Genomic DNA, 18,744 nt, shown 5'->3' with positions numbered 1-18,744 from the left:
TATACACGTGGTACGATTTTATTCGGCAATGTGTCAAGGGATTCATAATTGCTCCACTTCCAGTGATGTATTATATCTTTTAGCTTTCCAAAAGCCGAACGTATGACGGGGTGTGCATTGTAATATGCGTCAACGCATGCACGAGCGGCACTCGCTGTATCATAACCACCGTCACTTAACAATGCGTTCCCAAGCGCGTTTGTTAATACAGTTTTTTCACGATGAGAACGGTAATCTCGAGTATCAACAAACATTTGCGCTACCTTATGGACAATACCATTGTATGCCTTCAAAGGAGCGCACAAGCATTCCCCGAGTAGGCTGCCGACTAAGCAACCGCGAAATTGAATCTTTCTCCATTTTCTTTCCAAATGATAATTTTTTAACACAATTCCAGCTCTTAAATATGGTCAGAAAAAACAGCTAGCCCCCAGGTTTAATTTCTGACCAATCACAACGCTCATTTCCAAATATTTTTCTGATTTTCCGAGGTACGTCACAGGCTGTTTGACCAATCAATATGGTAACGCAGTGTATGGGGGTGTAGTTTTTTTCGATTTTTCAACCAATCATCGACATAGTAAACTGTTTCAAGTTTGCCAGTGACGTATGTGTGAAAAAGGCGGGGTTATGCGAGAATTTACAACCAATGGGGGGAGAGTTTGGCTTCCTCGGAAACAATCCGCGAGAGCTTTTCCAAATCATTCTGCAAAAAAGTTGAGAGCAAGTTCTATCATCATAATATCACGAGAGCAAAAATGGATTTCGCACGTATTTTGGATGTTGTCGGTGATCATGACGGCTACACTGTATAGAAAGTCAATAGTGTGGTAAGTCTGTTCTGGAATGCTAAAGAAGTACGGGCATTTCTTGTGTTCGAAGCGAATGCGGATGCTGAGGGCTTGCGTAAAGCATGGAATAAAGGGATCCGATTCGGATACAATGAAATCACCGAACTACTGAAGATCTTGAAGAATGGACATCTGAAAGACACGCTGGATCACGCAGCATCCGAAGGCAAACAGGAGAAAATGAAATTCGATGGCCCCGCCTGCCTGGAGTTGACTCTGAAGGTGCACGAGAAGTACGGGCGTACGATCAGGTTTTCTCAACCAGGGCGCTCTGTTCAACTGCCATACATGGGATTCATTGATGTGGCCCGAATCCTGGACGATAGTTTTAAAGCGCAAGCCCTTATTGTTTAACTGCGCTTTTTGTTTTAAAAATTTTTAAAATTGTTGTTGTTGTTGTTATTCTTGTTTATTACGTGTTAACTCCCTTTTTATGCGAAAAAAAAGGCTGAAAAACGCCGTTATTTGCGACAGTCTCAGCAGTGAAGTATATAAAGCCTTCTTGCTGACACTGTTGCAAGTAATGCGTTCAGTCATGGAAATCCACAACGTTATTCTTGCGGTGCAGTTCAACGAGGAAGTTGATCTTCAGCAAGTCCTAGAAGTTTTCGGGAAACAAGCTACGAAGGTGAAAAATTTTAACGCAGTCAACATTAGACTAATAGGGCAGTCACATACATTCTGCCAGATTTTCCAAAATGGCAAGGCAATCGTAATAGGTGGTAAGTCCGTTGAAGAATCGAATGGACTGTTAGAACAGTATTTGCGAATGTTGATTGTAAATTGTATCGACTTTACTATTAAGGAGCGCTTTGTGGCAAATATAGTCTGTACGTACGCTTACAGTGAAATAATAAATTTGAACAAGCTGTATAGCCAAATTTTAAAACAAAAGCCAACGGGTATCGCATTCTTCTATGAACCTGAGCTGTTTCCAGCCATCAAACTACGGTTCCCATTATTGAAAACTACCGTTAACGTTTTCCATACTGGAAAGTGTGTAATTCTGGGAGCGAGATCACTGTTGCAGATTCAACGCACAATTAAACAAACTAAAAACCTCCTTGAAAATTACACCACTTCGGTGTCGAAGAAACGAGAAATTTAATCATTTCAGAAAGACCATTTGAGAGTTTTTGTGATCGAATATACTGTGAAGTGTTCGATAGTTAGCAGACTAAGTCAGGAGAAATTTAAAATGGAAAAACTGAGTTTTGATTTTCGATTTAAAACTCCGTGCACCATTTACATTTCCGGGCCAACGATGTCGGGAAAATCGACTTTACAATGAAACTTTTGCAAAGTCTTACGGAAAGCTTTAATCCACCACCAGTAAGAATAGTATATGCTTACGGTACGTGGCAAAATGCCTTCCAGGGTTTTGATAAAAATATTGAACTTATCCAGGGGCTTAGACCCATCTTAGAAGATGAAAATTTTTTTGACAAAGACGTTCCGAGTCTGCTAGTGTTAGATGATTTAATGGAAGAAATTGCTGGAACACCAAAGTGTTCGACGATTTTTACTCGTGACTTTCATCACAAAAATGTTTCTGTAATTTTCATTTCTCAAAACTTATACAAGCAAGGAAGGAGCATGCGTGACATTGCTTTGAATTTTCAGCACTTGGTAATTTTTAAATCAGTTCGCGATGTTCAGCAAGTTAAAACACTTGCACGTCAGTTAGGTATGCCACATATGCTGGAGGCCTACCGAAAGGCTTTAAAGGAACCTTTTGGATATTTACTGATAAATCTTAGACCCGAAGCTCCAGACGATGTTCGCCTTCAGTCGCACGTGTTTGAGTATAGACGAATATATGTAGAAAAATGAAACCAGAAGAAATTTTTCGACTTATTGAAGCGTTAAAGCTGCTGACACCACGTCAGAGAAGAAGCTTTTTCCAGCTGGCAACTAAGCAACAAATAAGCGCAATCGAAGAAGCCTGCTTAAATCTAGTTAAGCAACCCACCGGTCTTAGCAAAGTTGATTTAGCTCGGGCTCGAAAACATTCTTCAACAATCAAGCGTCTAGCTGACCGCAGTACAGACCGATCAAAGAAACGTAAAATATTACAACAAAAAAGGTGGATTTCTCAACGTTTTGCTACCTGTTTTAGGTACTTTAGTTTCCACTTTTCTAGCAAAATGAAGACGTACGTTTTAGTCCCCGAAACCGAATTTTTAAAACAAAAGCATGCTCGGGAAGGTGTTCCCGCGCCGACTGTCTGGAAAAAAGCTCAAGAGATTGGTCATGAAATTACACAACAGCTCATGGCCAAGGCCGCTTTTGAGTACCAGCGTTTAAACAATACGGGTAACGCTCCAGTCGCGGCTCCAGTATTGGAAGCAGTGCAAGTTGAACCAACAGTGGTTCCCAACCTATTGCCCACAATGATTGGTAAAAGTGTACAAGCTCATTTTACGGGTGTTCTTAAAGATCAATATACTCAAGCAGGTCCAAACATAACCCATCAAGCTGTCCAGGCTGTTCCGACATTTCATGAACAGGGTGATCAAGCAACAGCTCCACCTTTAGTTGAGTACATCCACTTTCGAATGTGTTACCATCAGACACATTGGACTCACACCATACACATCATGAATTTCAGTAGCTTTCGAACGACACAGATCAGATTATCGTTTGGGATCGTACACGAATTCCGTGGAATTCATATCGCAGCTCTGGCCAGTCTTACCCCAAAGACTATTCAGCGCGACTTTGGAGGTGCTTTTCCTTCCGGCATCAAAAACCATGGCGTCAGGGTCCAGGATGATACCTTCACGGTCATTGACCATCTGAATGAAATTTGCCTTCTTCTCATCCGTATCGCACCACGCCGGCCTACCGCTTGCTTCCATTTTCACTTTCAGAAACTTATTCATGTACGCCGCAAAGAGTTTGGTGTCCGTCTGCGCCCAGTGCCAGACTTCGTACATTTCGACAACTCGGTATCCCACATCCACCGCATGATGTAGCTCAGGTGTGCACCAGATTCCTTCGAAAGACCGCTCTTCATCGGAATGGACACAGCGACTGGTCACTTTCTCAACTGCGCATTTTTTGCATAGAACAAACATCAATTTGTCGTTGATCGTCAACGGTAAGACTGGATACAGGCATTCATCCGGTGCAGCGACTTTACAGTAAACAAGCCCAAAATAATCTTTGACATCCTTGAAATTGGCTATGATTATTTCAGGCTGACCAACTGGATACGCCTTCGTTTTGTTCACAAAAGGATAGAGGCTGACAACGTCAAACAAAGTGTCTAATTTCTTCCCCGTTCTGTACTTCGTAAAACAGACGACTTGCTTTTGTTCTTCCGCCTTTGAAGGCGTCACGTGGATTTATTGGCTCTCGAATGTTCGTGTGCTGCGAAAATCCGGCAATAAATGGATCCTCCCGTTCTCTGGGCCACTCACAACCCCATTTCACTTCCACGGTGTACCCCTGGCCCTCGAGTAAGCGCTCACGTTCTACGTATTCTTCGTAGACTTCGCGCATTTTCTTCTTGGAGTACGGGACCACATCGTTTTCGTCTGTGCAAGCGGGATGCCCATGGAAAACACAGCCATTGTACTCGTAAACGGTTTGGGTTTCCTCGTCGAGGCCGTCTACAAAGTATCGACCAATTTTGACTTCTTTTCCGTTTCGAACATGGCGTATGCGCCCATTAGCACTCATATTTTCCCATTCCAGCCATTGCGCGGCCTGGATACTGGTGCGTCGGTTTCTGTGAGGACCATGGCTGGCTAAGGCAGCGACTTTGTTTTCAGGAAGGTGAAAGGTTTTCCAGTAGCGATAGCAGGCGGCGGGCATGGTTATGCTCTCCATGGGATTCAACGAAGTGAGTGTACGGTAGTCGTTGATAAACTTCAACGCGCAGAGCCGCAAGACCGTAACATCGTTCGAGCAATACGTCATCATTTGCTCGCGAAAATTGAATACTCCATTAGCGGCGGCTTTTGCTTCAGCGTGCCACTTGAGGAACTCGGCTTTCTGCTGCTTCCGCATCCCATCAATCATATACTGATCCGGCTCAGGCCAAGGCAAATCGACTTTATCCCAGTTCTCGGGCTTATTAAACCGATGAGGGAAATCACCTTTCTGCACTTCAAGCTCCAAACCAACCGCCTTCGGTAGTTGACTCAACCGCAGTGCCAGAAAGTTGAATGTATCTCGGGATTGGATGCCCAGTTTGCGGTACTTCAGTTCCAGCAGTTGCGTACCCCGTTTGATGACCTCCACCCCTTTCAATCCATTAGCCAACATATACTTCAGGACAAAATGCCCATCGTAGCCCCGAAAATTGTGCGCGATAATGGTAAACCCACGATGCTTCTCTTGAAGCAACCAACGACCAAAAGCATCACCAACTTCCGTATTCATCGGCTGACCGTCTTCTGGAAAGCGGACCTCGGAACCGTCGGCGTACTGCGCCACAATACACGAGGGTACGTGTCCGTTCACAGGATCATTGTAGGTTTCGTAGTCGAAGAAAATATATTTCATATCTTCATCGCCAAGCCAGGGTGTTGTTGGCGCTTTCAGAGGCTTTATATAGCAAAAATGGTTGGCTTGGAGGAAATAGCCGTAGCATGTGTTGCAGTAAATTTCACCGCACTGATGCTTTGCGTCTTTACCACGAGTGGAAAGATTCACAAACACTCCGCATTTCTGGCAGATGAACATGGTCTGGCAGTAGGTTTTTCCGTTTTTCCTTATTCTTTTATGGATGTCGAAACACTGCTGGTTGAGAAAGCGGCGGTGACAGTCAGTGCAGTTGACAGGATTATCCACCAGACAACTGCTCTTGGCACGGTAGCACAATCTACACTTGCTTCCGCAGCGGTGTCGTTCTTTATGATGGTACGGTCGATCGCAATCATTGCAGAAGTAGGGGGAGCAGTAGAACCCAGTAGCCGTGGTGACAAGGTTAAAATGCTCATTGTCCAGCAACAGAAAGATTTCTTGCATATCATGGGTTTTACGCTCTGGTACCCGTGCAATAATCATATCACCCTGGTTGGCTGAAATGACTTTGATTTGGAACTCTGGGAAGGCTTCCTTCTGCAACACTTCCAGGTCATCAAGGTCACAGTAACGGCCCGGGGGTAGAAGACACTCTTCCATTATCTTCACAGCTTGGTCTTCCAGATTGGCTGTGCGGTCAGAGCGTATATAGTTGTTCCATTTATTTTTATGCTGCGGCACTTGTAAATCATGCGTCAGGCGAAATTTCCCCAGAAACAGAGCGGCAGGTAAGCATAGGTTATTGTTCACACGGACGGATACAATGGACGTCTTGAAACGATTCTTGTCGTGCATAACGTACTGATGTGCGAGAAACCAGGATCCACCAGCAGGCATAATAGAGCGCCAGATACGGATGGTGAATGAATCGTCAATGACTAACTTCTGCCCAGAATTCAACAACTCAATACGATGCAAAAACGCTGGTGTGCTAAAGTCAGAAAGCTTCCGCATGGTTAAGTAGAACGCTCTTTCGAGACCGTCGGATTTCAGAGCCACAACAACACGGTCCGTAGGAGCAAACTCTTTAAAACACATATCCATTATGACGCGTAAGATTTCAGGCATAATGAGCATGGTCTCTTCCTTTTGGAAAATTCGGGGTAAGGGGGCAATTTCAACGCGGTACTTCTGTTCGGTGCTGTTGAAAGTTTTGAAAACGCGCTCCGATTCTTTGACAAGCTGGAAGAGGCCTGTGAAATCCGGGAGCGACTCATCCCTGGCTACACTTCCGCCAGCTTGCGGTGGATCCTCATACTGCCAGTCATCCATGTGTGCAAGAGCAAGGGCGGCAGCTAGAGAATCTGGACTTAACTGATTAACCTCGTCGTGATGTAGTAAGGCGGTTACGAGAGTCTGCTCATCGTTTTCATTGAATTCATTGGGATTAGCTAGCATATGGTTAATGGCGTCCTGATCCTCAGTGGTTAAGCGATACGTATTAGCATGATCATCATCAACATCCATCCACGGATCGTTAAGCATGGCCGCGATAGCCTCATGATCAGAAGCAGACAACTCGTGAGCCATTTCGAAAGAATAAAGAGAAAAACGCGTGCCGCGTGGCTTTTATAGACGAGATGAGAAAGCGTAGATTGTGCTCATTGGTTTGTAGTTTTCTGCAATGTGACGTAATTGGTCAGCAGTGTTTCTAGGCCACACCTTTGGGCGTTCCAGTGGGCGCGAGTGGATACTTACCGGCGCTAGCAGCGCCGGTAAGTAACCACTCCCCCTTTCATGTTTAAACGGGAAAAATGTATGACGATAATTGTATGTTTCTGATAAGTTACCTATTAAACACACCGAAAAAGCGCAACGTTGTATTATTCAGCTACATCATTACGGCCCGGGTAATATGATTCCGTCACCCCATCATAATAATACATATCATAAAACACAGTTGAATGGAAATGCTGATAACGGATTACGATTTAAATGATTTTCATCCTCAAAAGCATGTAGATCGACGAATCTATGAATTCTAGACGGCATACCGTCACGCGAGACAGCAATGGATAATCCGGTATTAAACTTTATCCGCATAGGCGGTAGAATAATTTCCGAAAGACCTACTTCCCACGCACCGTCTAAATCTATAGGTCTAGCGAGCAGCGTTGTAAATTTACCAGGGCAGTTTTCAGAGTATAACCCCTCTGACGCCGAAGACGGCAATGTCATGTAAAAACTCATTTCAAATCTTCTTTGTTTTCCCAAGAGTCATAAGCAGGACCGTATCCATACCAACGTACTAAGTATTGTACTTTTCCTTTATGTTTCCTTTCCCTTAATATCCTGGAGATCCTATGATATGGCTTTTCTTCCATTGTGACTTTAGATAACTCTTCCGGATAAAACTTACCATCCACGGACTCGCCAGCTAAATCTTCGACAGTGTAAAGGTAATGGCTTCCACTTCGTGTAGTGTGAGTTATTTTAAAGATTTCTTCTGTGAAACGAGTCTCGTACCCTTTCTCAAAAGTCTGTTTCTTTTTTGCCAAACGTACATGATCGCCAACAGCAAATGTTGGTTTTGAATTTTTCCTATCTTTCTGTTGATCAATCATCTTCTGGAGAATTTGCTCAGCTTCCTCAGGCCCTACATCTTTAGGGGCTATACCTGTAGCAGAGTGTTTTGTAGAGTTGTAAGCGGATAAAATCTTAGGAAGGACATCTATGAACCGATACGTGTTGTTTTCGGTCATGAACACATATAACCGCTCTTCGATTGTGCGATTTAGACGTTCAACCATCGCACATTTTACGTCATCGTTTTTCGTTGTAAAAAATGTAACGTTACACTCTTCAAAAAACTTACGCATGTCTTTACTAACAAATTCCTTACCATTATCGCTTTGAACACGTAATGGAGGATAATCACTCTTGTATATTTTTAAAAGCGCTTCGCGAATATCAGCAGGTCGTTTTGATTTAACCGGCTCAGCCCATGCATAACGAGAAAAGCAGTCGATGCACATAAGAATATACTTAAAGCCATCGTTATAACTTGCAAATTTCTAAAAGTCCACAAGATCAATTTGATGTTGGTCGCCCACATTAACAGAAATAATCTTTCGACGCTTAAACTTAGAGCGAAAGGGTTTGTGTTGTGTATATGCATCTTTGGTTTCTAAGTAAGCTTTAACTTGCTTTCGTGTATATCCATGTTTTCTAGCTTCTTTGTACAAGCGGTCTATACCACCTAAACTGCCTTGAGAAGCAGGATTCAAATACAAATCATCTAAAGTGGGCTTCATCATGTGTAGGAGAGCCACCCGCCTCTTTGTATACCCCCCTTGTGTCTTTTAGCGGGAGGTTCTGAAGTTTTATTACGTTTCCTCAATTGGGTTTTGGCCTGACTTGAACTTTCAGGTTTATATGTTAGAGCTTTTAACGCCACTGCATCGGTAATAGCTGTCTGCTCTTTCCCACTGGCTTCGATTGCCAACCTGTGAGAACCAGTAGCAATTGCTGTCCTTTGCTTAGGTTTTGGTGTGACTTTTTGGAGCTTGTTGGACGTTTTCGGCCTAATTGCCACGGTTTTCGAACCTTCAATAGCAAGTTGCTGATCTTTTTCCTTTCGGCGGAGCTTGTTTACAGTTTTTGGTTTGACGGCCACCGCTTTTGACCCCTCAATAGCTAGCTGGTTATTTTCTAAAGCCGGAACAGCTCCACTGTCAGGTATTTGATATTCTAACACACCATCAACTGGAAATTCAACTATCGGAACACTAGGTGGAGTAGGAGCGTATTCTATAGCAGCTTTCAAAGTGGTATCGGATTTTGGAATGCGTCTTACATGGACTTTTTTAACCAAAGGTGGTTTTTTCGGCTTCCGATAAACGTGTTTAACCACAACTTTGCTTGGAACAAACTGTATTTGCGGCTCACCGGGTACTTGTACAAATTGTACAGCTGGTTGGGATGGCACCTCAACAACCTTAACTACGGGATCGGACTGGATGTACTCAACTAAAGGTGGAGCTGTTGCTTGATTACCCTGTTCATGAAATGTCGGAACAGCCTGGACAGCTTGATGGGTTATGTTTGGACCTGCTTGAGTATATTGATCTTTAAGAACACCCGTAAAATGAGCTTGTACACTTTTATCAATCATTGTGGGCAATAGGTTGGGAACCACTGTTGGTTCAACTTGCACTGCTTCCAATACTGGAGCCGCGACTGGAGCGTTACCCGTATTGTTTAAACGCTGGTACTCAAAAGCGGCCTTGGCCATGAGCTGTTGTGTAATTTCATGACCAATCTCTTGAGCTTTTTTCCAGACAGTCGGCGCGGGAACACCTTCCCGAGCATGCTTTTGTTTCAAAAATTCGGTTTCGGGGACTAAAACGTACGTCTTCATTTTGCTAGAAAAGTGGAAACTAAAGTACCTAAAACAGGTAGCAAAACGTTGAGAAATCCACCTTTTTGTTGTAATATTTTACGTTTCTTTGATCGGTCTGTACTGCGGTCAGCTAGACGCTTGATTGTTGAAGAATGTTTTCGAGCCCGAGCTAAATCAACTTTGCTAAGACCGGTGGGTTGCTTAACTAGATTTAAGCAGGCTTCTTCGATTGCGCTTATTTGTTGCTTAGTTGCCAGCTGGAAAAAGCTTCTTCTCTGACGTGGTGTCAGCAGCTTTAACGCTTCAATAAGTCGAAAAATTTCTTCTGGTTTCATTTTTCTACATATATTCGTCTATACTCAAACACGTGCGACTGAAGGCGAACATCGTCTGGAGCTTCGGGTCTAAGATTTATCAGTAAATATCCAAAAGGTTCCTTTAAAGCCTTTCGGTAGGCCTCCAGCATATGTGGCATACCTAACTGACGTGCAAGTGTTTTAACTTGCTGAACATCGCGAACTGATTTAAAAATTACCAAGTGCTGAAAATTCAAAGCAATGTCACGCATGCTCCTTCCTTGCTTGTATAAGTTTTGAGAAATGAAAATTACAGAAACATTTTTGTGATGAAAGTCACGAGTAAAAATCGTCGAACACTTTGGTGTTCCAGCAATTTCTTCCATTAAATCATCTAACACTAGCAGACTCGGAACGTCTTTGTCAAAAAAATTTTCATCTTCTAAGATGGGTCTAAGCCCCTGGATAAGTTCAATATTTTTATCAAAACCCTGGAAGGCATTTTGCCACGTACCGTAAGCATATACTATTCTTACTGGTGGTGGATTAAAGCTTTCCGTAAGACTTTGCAAAAGTTTCATTGTAAAAGTCGATTTTCCCGACATCGTTGGCCCGGAAATGTAAATGGTGCACGGAGTTTTAAATCGAAAATCAAAACTCAGTTTTTCCATTTTAAATTTCTCCTGACTTAGTCTGCTAACTATCGAACACTTCACAGTATATTCGATCACAAAAACTCTCAAATGGTCTTTCTGAAATGATTAAATTTCTCGTTTCTTCGACACCGAAGTGGTGTAATTTTCAAGGAGGTTTTTAGTTTGTTTAATTGTGCGTTGAATCTGCAACAGTGATCTCGCTCCCAGAATTACACACTTTCCAGTATGGAAAACGTTAACGGTAGTTTTCAATAATGGGAACCGTAGTTTGATGGCTGGAAACAGCTCAGGTTCATAGAAGAATGCGATACCCGTTGGCTTTTGTTTTAAAATTTGGCTATACAGCTTGTTCAAATTTATTATTTCACTGTAAGCGTACGTACAGACTATATTTGCCACAAAGCGCTCCTTAATAGTAAAGTCGATACAATTTACAATCAACATTCGCAAATACTGTTCTAACAGTCCATTCGATTCTTCAACGGACTTACCACCTATTACGATTGCCTTGCCATTTTGGAAAATCTGGCAGAATGTATGTGACTGCCCTATTAGTCTAATGTTGACTGCGTTAAAATTTTTCACCTTCGTAGCTTGTTTCCCGAAAACTTCTAGGACTTGCTGAAGATCAACTTCCTCGTTGAACTGCACCGCAAGAATAACGTTGTGGATTTCCATGACTGAACGCATTACTTGCAACAGTGTCAGCAAGAAGGCTTTATATACTTCACTGCTGAGACTGTCGCAAATAACGGCGTTTTTCAGCCTTTTTTTTCGCATAAAAAGGGAGTTAACACGTAATAAACAAGAATAACAACAACAACAACAATTTTAAAAATTTTTAAAACAAAAGCGCAGTTAAACAATAAGGGCTTGCGCTTTAAAACTATCGTCCAGGATTCGGGCCACATCAATGAATCCCATGTATGGCAGTTGAACAGAGCGCCCTGGTTGAGAAAACCTGATCGTACGCCCGTACTTCTCGTGCACCTTCAGAGTCAACTCCAGGCAGGCGGGGCCATCGAATTTCATTTTCTCCTGTTTGCCTTCGGATGCTGCGTGATCCAGCGTGTCTTTCAGATGTCCATTCTTCAAGATCTTCAGTAGTTCGGTGATTTCATTGTATCCGAATCGGATCCCTTTATTCCATGCTTTACGCAAGCCCTCAGCATCCGCATTCGCTTCGAACACAAGAAATGCCCGTACTTCTTTAGCATTCCAGAACAGACTTACCACACTATTGACTTTCTATACAGTGTAGCCGTCATGATCACCGACAACATCCAAAATACGTGCGAAATCCATTTTTGCTCTCGTGATATTATGATGATAGAACTTGCTCTCAACTTTTTTGCAGAATGATTTGGAAAAGCTCCTCGCGGATTGTTTCCGAGGAAGCCAAACTCTCCCCCCATTGGTTGTAAATTCTCGCATAACCCCGCCTTTTTCACACATACGTCACTGGCAAACTTGAAACAGTTTACTATGTCGATGATTGGTTGAAAAATCGAAAAAAACTACACCCCCATACACTGCGTTACCATATTGATTGGTCAAACAGCCTGTGACGTACCTCGGAAAATCAGAAAAATATTTGGAAATGAGCGTTGTGATTGGTCAGAAATTAAACCTGGGGGCTAGCTGTTTTTTCTGACCATATTTAAGAGCTGGAATTGTGTTAAACAATTATCATTTGGAAAGAAAATGGAGAAAGATCAATTTCGCGGTTGCTTAGTCGGCAGCCTACTCGGGGAATGCTTGTGCGCTCCTTTGAAGGCATACAATGGTATTGTCCATAAGGTAGCGCAAATGTTTGTTGATACTCGAGATTACCGTTCTCATCGTGAAAAAACTGTATTAACAAACGCGCTTGGGAACGCATTGTTAAGTGACGGTGGTTATGATACAGCGAGTGCCGCTCGTGCATGCGTTGACGCATATTACAATGCACACCCCGTCATACGTTCGGCTTTTGGAAAGCTAAAAGATATAATACATCACTGGAAGTGGAGCAATTATGAATCCCTTGACACATTGCCGAATAAAATCGTACCACGTGTATACCAAAAAGGATACGGTCCTGCTGCGTGGATTTCAGCGTATCCACTGTACTTCAAACATCAGACAGAAATAATGATCCGCAACGTACGTAACGTCGCCGAACTTACACATCCTACGATGGAAGCTTACGGGGCATGTGAGCTTCAAGCCTACGCTATTGCCGTAGCATTGCAATATCCCAACTTTACTCCCGCACAGTTTCTGGACATGCTAATCACTCTGTGTGACTCAGGCGTTAGCCTTCAGCTGTATCAATCAAAATTAGTGCACATAAAAACTCTGCTGTCTCAAGAGACAAGTGTTGTGGTGAAAGCCCTTGGCAATGATTCCTCGGGACTGCAAGCTGTACCTATGGCTATTTATTGCGTGATCAAAGGAGCCGATCTATCGCCTAAAAATGCTTTCGAATCAACCATGGCACTTACACTACATGTTGGTGGATGTACGGACGGAATCGCAACCCTGGCGTGCGCTATTGCCGGAGCTTGGCACGGTCTCAAAAGCATACCATCGACGTGGTTTGAACTGTGTGACGGCTATAAGAACAGTATTACGCTAGCCGACAAACTTGCCGAACACGCCAGCAACACCCTAACCGATCGCGAAATTGATGATTTCGGCAACTACAGCACTTTAGGATCGCGTTTGGAGTCGTTCAAAGGTTGGCCACATCTCAAACCCTCACCCATGGAATTAGCTGGAAATGGATTTTTTCATTTTGGTTCACTAGACTGTGTTCAATGTTATTACTGCGAATGTGAACTTAGAAATTTTGAGCCTCTCTCTGATCCGCGTTGGGATCACTTATGTAAGAAGCCCAACTGTCCGGCTACCAATGTTCCTGATAATTTATTTTTTCACTTGTAAATATCATGAATAAATCTGCTATCATGTTCATTCATGTTCATACAAAAAAAAGAGGGTGGGGAAAAATAAACAAAAGAAAGGGGAATTCAGTTCGGCTCTAAACCGGTTCAGGCGGTTCGGCTCGAAACCGGTTCAATCGGCTCCAAACCGGTTCGACTGAAAACCGGACCGAAACCGAGTTGACGGTAGACTAGCGGCATATCTTCTGGTAGGTTTCTTCTTCAGAATATTAAAGACCTGGCCACCACAATGAGCTGGATTGGTGCGAATACTGACTGCGTTAAAACAGTTTGCGAATACTGGCTACTAGCGATGCGCTGCTTTGGCAGGTTTTTGCGTAAACCGAATGAGAAGGAAAAACGTCGAACCAGAATTCACTGGATCGCGGAATGCGTTTTACAAGGATGGTCCGCTGTGATATTTACTGGCACGCTGGCCGGTGCTTTTACCTTAATATCGGTGGATAGCAATCCGAAAGTACAGTCAGCGTCGGATGTGGTCAAGCAGTTTGCCAGTGTTTTTGCCAAAATTTGTTACCCGCTGTCCTACATCTGCATGGTCATCGGGTTTTGGAATATCGAGCATTGGTTGGCCAGTTGCATGGTGATGTGCAAACCATTTCTTTCTTATTCGAACCGAAGAGCTATCATGATTTTGGTGGTTGTATTGGGCGTGGTTTGTAGCTATATTTGGTATCCCATCATTAACCACATTACTGGTCAATGCCGACAAGTGTTTTTGGTACAGAATAGGGGCGGTTGCAAAGACACCATCCTCATAATTCTGCAAGCGATTGCCTGGGCAGGAGCCGGTATTTTACCCATGGCGCAGTGCTTCTTGATCCTAGTCTCTGCAATACTTGGTTTGGCTTTTGCCAACTTGGCAGACGCCTATACCAGTGCTGCTTTAACCGATGCTGACAAGATTCTAAAGGCGCATTCCGCTCTGTGCAATCATTTGCACCGCTTACGCAAACGACTGAATTTTTATCTGCTTATTGTGTATGCGACAGATATGACATGGGGGATGTACAGAGTGACCCTGTTTAAAGAATTTCTGCAAGGCGTATCGTCCAAAGGTGACATAACTACCTACATGACGTATACTTTCCATCAGTGCGCGTTGATAGCACTGCGCACAGCAGCATTCATTTGGTTAAGCGTCCAGGTGATCAAATACTAAATGTTTCAAAAATTTCCGAATACTTCTGCACAATAAACACCACCCGGTAGTTCTCTCCTTACTTGCTGATATACAGACACATGACATACTCGTACAGTTTTGATGCGCTAAAAACTTTCTTCAAATTTTTTACACGGAAAAGAATTTTTGGCATTACCTTTAAAATATCAGTGCATCAATCTATGCAGAGTAATCAAATTTTATTTTCAGGCAGCAGCAATGTCTGACGCCATCTCCTCACGAATTGTCGATATGCCATACGAAAAATATCAGAAAAAAGCACTGATTCTTGTGCAATTATTGGACAGAGAGCATAGAGGATTCAGTCTCGGTGGACTGCTTAACGTCAACTGCGAGTTTGTCATCGGGGTAAATTAAACGCCTTGTAGGTGGAGTTCTCAACAAACATGTTTATTTGATAATTGTTTTCATTTTCTTGCAGATCCTGGGAGCATTTATCACGTACACGCTGTTGACATGGGACGACAATAAAGAAAATTGCGTAAACAGCCCTCTGAGAAATACAAGATTACCGTTGAATTGTGCAAATTAACGTCCTCACATCAGCGAACCCTCCGAATCACTGTGTCAAAATCTTCATAATATATGAATCGTAAAGACTGTTCTTGTCAACATCAAAGTTGGCTTTTTCTAAACTACAGCATGTGGCCTGAAATCGGTTATTAAGAAACATCGAACTGATCGAAGTAGTTTTTAAAAGGTGTGCCAGCGAGAAAACGCAATGTATTTGCAAAATGATGAACAGTTGCGAACTACCAGTATGTATCTGATTCTTGAGTAGAACAGTTCAACAATATAACATTATTGATTCATCCACATTCGACACCATTGTGAATCACAAATTTTTACTTAAAAAGGCTTGCATCTGCTTTAACATCCGTAACAGCAGTCTCCCAGTGTCATTCGAAAATACTACGTCCTACAGTAGCATGGCTTTAATTTCTGAAACATTTTACGGAAACTGAAGCCGATAAAGTGATAAGTACCTTAAGATAAAAAAGTACTTTTCTTGAAATGTCAGGTGCACCTGTGCACGGCCTAATGTTCGAAACGGGTCTTCATAGCATGCAGCTAATTAACAAAATCTAGTTAAGTATCTATGTACAGATACTTAACTAATAGTTAAGTATCTATCTGTATAGTTAAGTATATATTACTAATAGTTAAGTATATATCTGTATACATATAGTTAAGTATCTATCTGTATAATCAGTCTCTAATGCCCATGTTACAAAATCACAGCATCGAAACAATTTAAAATTTGTTACGCGAAAGAGAACGGATGCCGACCTTATACTATTTTCCGACCTTTCTTTCTGTTCAGCCGTTTGCTAACTTTGCTTGATACAATACACCTCTCGCTGATTAACCCAGGAATCAAAATGGCATCAAAATGCGGACAGGTGCGTAGACTCCCTTCACAACGCATACGGGCACTTATATCAAGGAAAAGATCTATATTACAACGGAAAACCCCGTACGATCTGTTCAGAACAAACCAAAAAATTAATCGAAAAACTGCTAACGCCATTCGATTCAGCATGTCTTGGAACTGTGTTACATGCATTTTGTGTTGATAATTATCCGCTCCGTCTCCCGTGCACAGACGCCGGTTCCGGTAGAGCTGAAAGCTCAAGGTGACCTTGAAAACAATTTCAGAGTCGGGTTGCATGGAGCGAAAAATCAGTGAATTTAAACTGGCACCTTTTTAGATCAGCAGATTAAGATTTAAACTTTTACTCCTACAAATCTAAAATAGCTAAGTACTGTAGTTAGTAGCTAGTAACACAAACGATCATACGATGCTGCTAGTGAATGGCTTCATTTCAATAAATCGTTGACAATTTAAAGCGCTCAAAAACATGACATACCCTAGGAATAAAAACGCCCCTTAAAAACCATTTGAAGGCAGCTGTGAACGAAACTGACCATAGTAATCGTCAAACGGGCTGACCTTTCATTACAGTCCGAGCAAAACTAAGGACAGTGATTAATCAGCATATACGGTCCGTAAATTTCCTTATACTACGGAATAATTTAGTATCTTCAGATCAGAAAATGCCCAACCGACTGAACTGCTCAGATCGGAAAATTTATATTCCCTAAAAAAACCATAGAAATAAACGGCATCCTCGTAGGCAGTGAATTATAAAGGCTAATTTTATGATATTAATGATCACAATCAGTGCGAAAAGGACTGTTCGCATTGAAAATACCTATACACAGAAAAAATATCAATTACATAAATTTCAAAATATTACCGCTGTAGTTGTAATTGAGTGATCAAATTACTAGCCCGATACATGGGTGGGTAGCCGCTATACCGCTACTCTCCAGTACACACAGGTGAGTGAGTAACCAGACGAGTGGTAAACGACTAACTGAGCTACCACTACTGGAACTGCACGTAGTGGGTGACCGAAGTACCACTATTCTCGTGTGCAGAGACCGGCAGGCGAGTGGGTGACCGACCTGCTGAAAATAACCATTGTGCACCGTTCCCTAGGTAGGTACGTAACGAAATAAGTGGTGATGAGTAACTGAAGTACCACTGTTGCTCACTGCACATAGTGAACGACCAATTTCCACTACGCACAGCCGACTGACAATGAGAGTTTGTGTAAGTAACCAAATTACCGTTATTTTTTTAAAGCGCAAATCGTGATAGGTGGTGAAGAACTGAAGCATGAAGTAACACCACTGTTTAGTGCATATAGTGATCGCAAATAGTGCACGAAGACTGTGAGTCGCAGTAATACTAAATTAATAAAACCATCGAGAAACCGACCGCAGACCACAAGAAACGCGGAGGCGAAGCCGTTTCTTGTAATAATATAACATCCACTAGTACTCTTGCTTTCGTTTTCATCGAGTGCAGTATGCAATTTATTATTCTGTTTAGCAGTACTAACAGAAAGATTTAAATACAAATTATACAATAAATGTTAATCTGTCGCCCTTTGAAAATCGCTGAAGTTTCATACCCGTTGGCGTCGTACAAAATGAGCTGTGGAGAACGTTTAAAGATCCACCCAAAAGTTTTGTTATCAAAACATGAGTACTGCGTTACGATTTTCAAAAGAAACCGGTAGTAGAGCCCTGCACGAGCAGCAAAAGTGCTGCTCGACTCGCTCATTTGAGTTTTCCACAATTTCCTGCTCGTTCAGCTCGCTCGCGCTTAAACCTCTGCTCGCTCAACTCGCTCGTTTTTAAATTTTTCTTTGTTCCAGCTCGCTCAACTCGCCCGCATTTGTTATGGTCTAAAATCGGCTCGCTCGTAAGCTCGACAAAAAAATTACACATACGCCAAAATCAACATTTGTTTTAGGTGAGCAGCTTTTAAGTACTAAAATTTGATGTTTTGCTAAGAGCACTTTGGTGGCTGGTCTATGGTTTTTCTACTTAACCTCCCCATTGGCTCCCTATTTTGTGGTGGTTTCGTTTTTTTGCTAACAGAATTTCCTGGATTCGAAACCAAATTTTCATTTAACATGCTTAAAGTTCGCAAAACTCTGACCCTTGTCTAAGAAGCATTAGGAATGATATCGCAGAAAGATTCGTTAGGGTGTCTCTGTATGTTAGCTACCGAGCTGTCGCTAGCATCGTGTTAACAAAAACCACAATGAAAAAGTGTTCGCGCGAAGCGCGAAGCTGACGGTGGATTAAGGCTTTTGGAGCTCTGTTTACGCAATTTCTTGTACTGTAGTAGTTTCGTCGGATCGCACAATATGAGGCGGTCAGCTCGGGATCGCTCGCATCCGACTGTCCTGCTCGTTCGGCTCGCTCGCTGATTTTTTCCTGATGCTCAGCTCGTTCGCAAAAACGTAAAACGGCGACTGCTCGCTCGAAGCGCTCGCGAGCGGCGAGCGCTCGTGAGCCGAGCCGAGCTGCTCGGCTCGTGCAGGGCTCTAACCGGTAGTACGACTCTGTGC

Source organism: Paramacrobiotus metropolitanus, unplaced genomic scaffold, assembly GCF_019649055.1.
Source record: "Paramacrobiotus metropolitanus isolate TYO unplaced genomic scaffold, Prichtersi_v1.0 Parri_scaffold0000013, whole genome shotgun sequence".
Lineage (NCBI taxonomy): Eukaryota > Metazoa > Tardigrada > Eutardigrada > Parachela > Macrobiotidae > Paramacrobiotus > Paramacrobiotus metropolitanus.
This window is presented reverse-complemented; position numbering follows the sequence as displayed.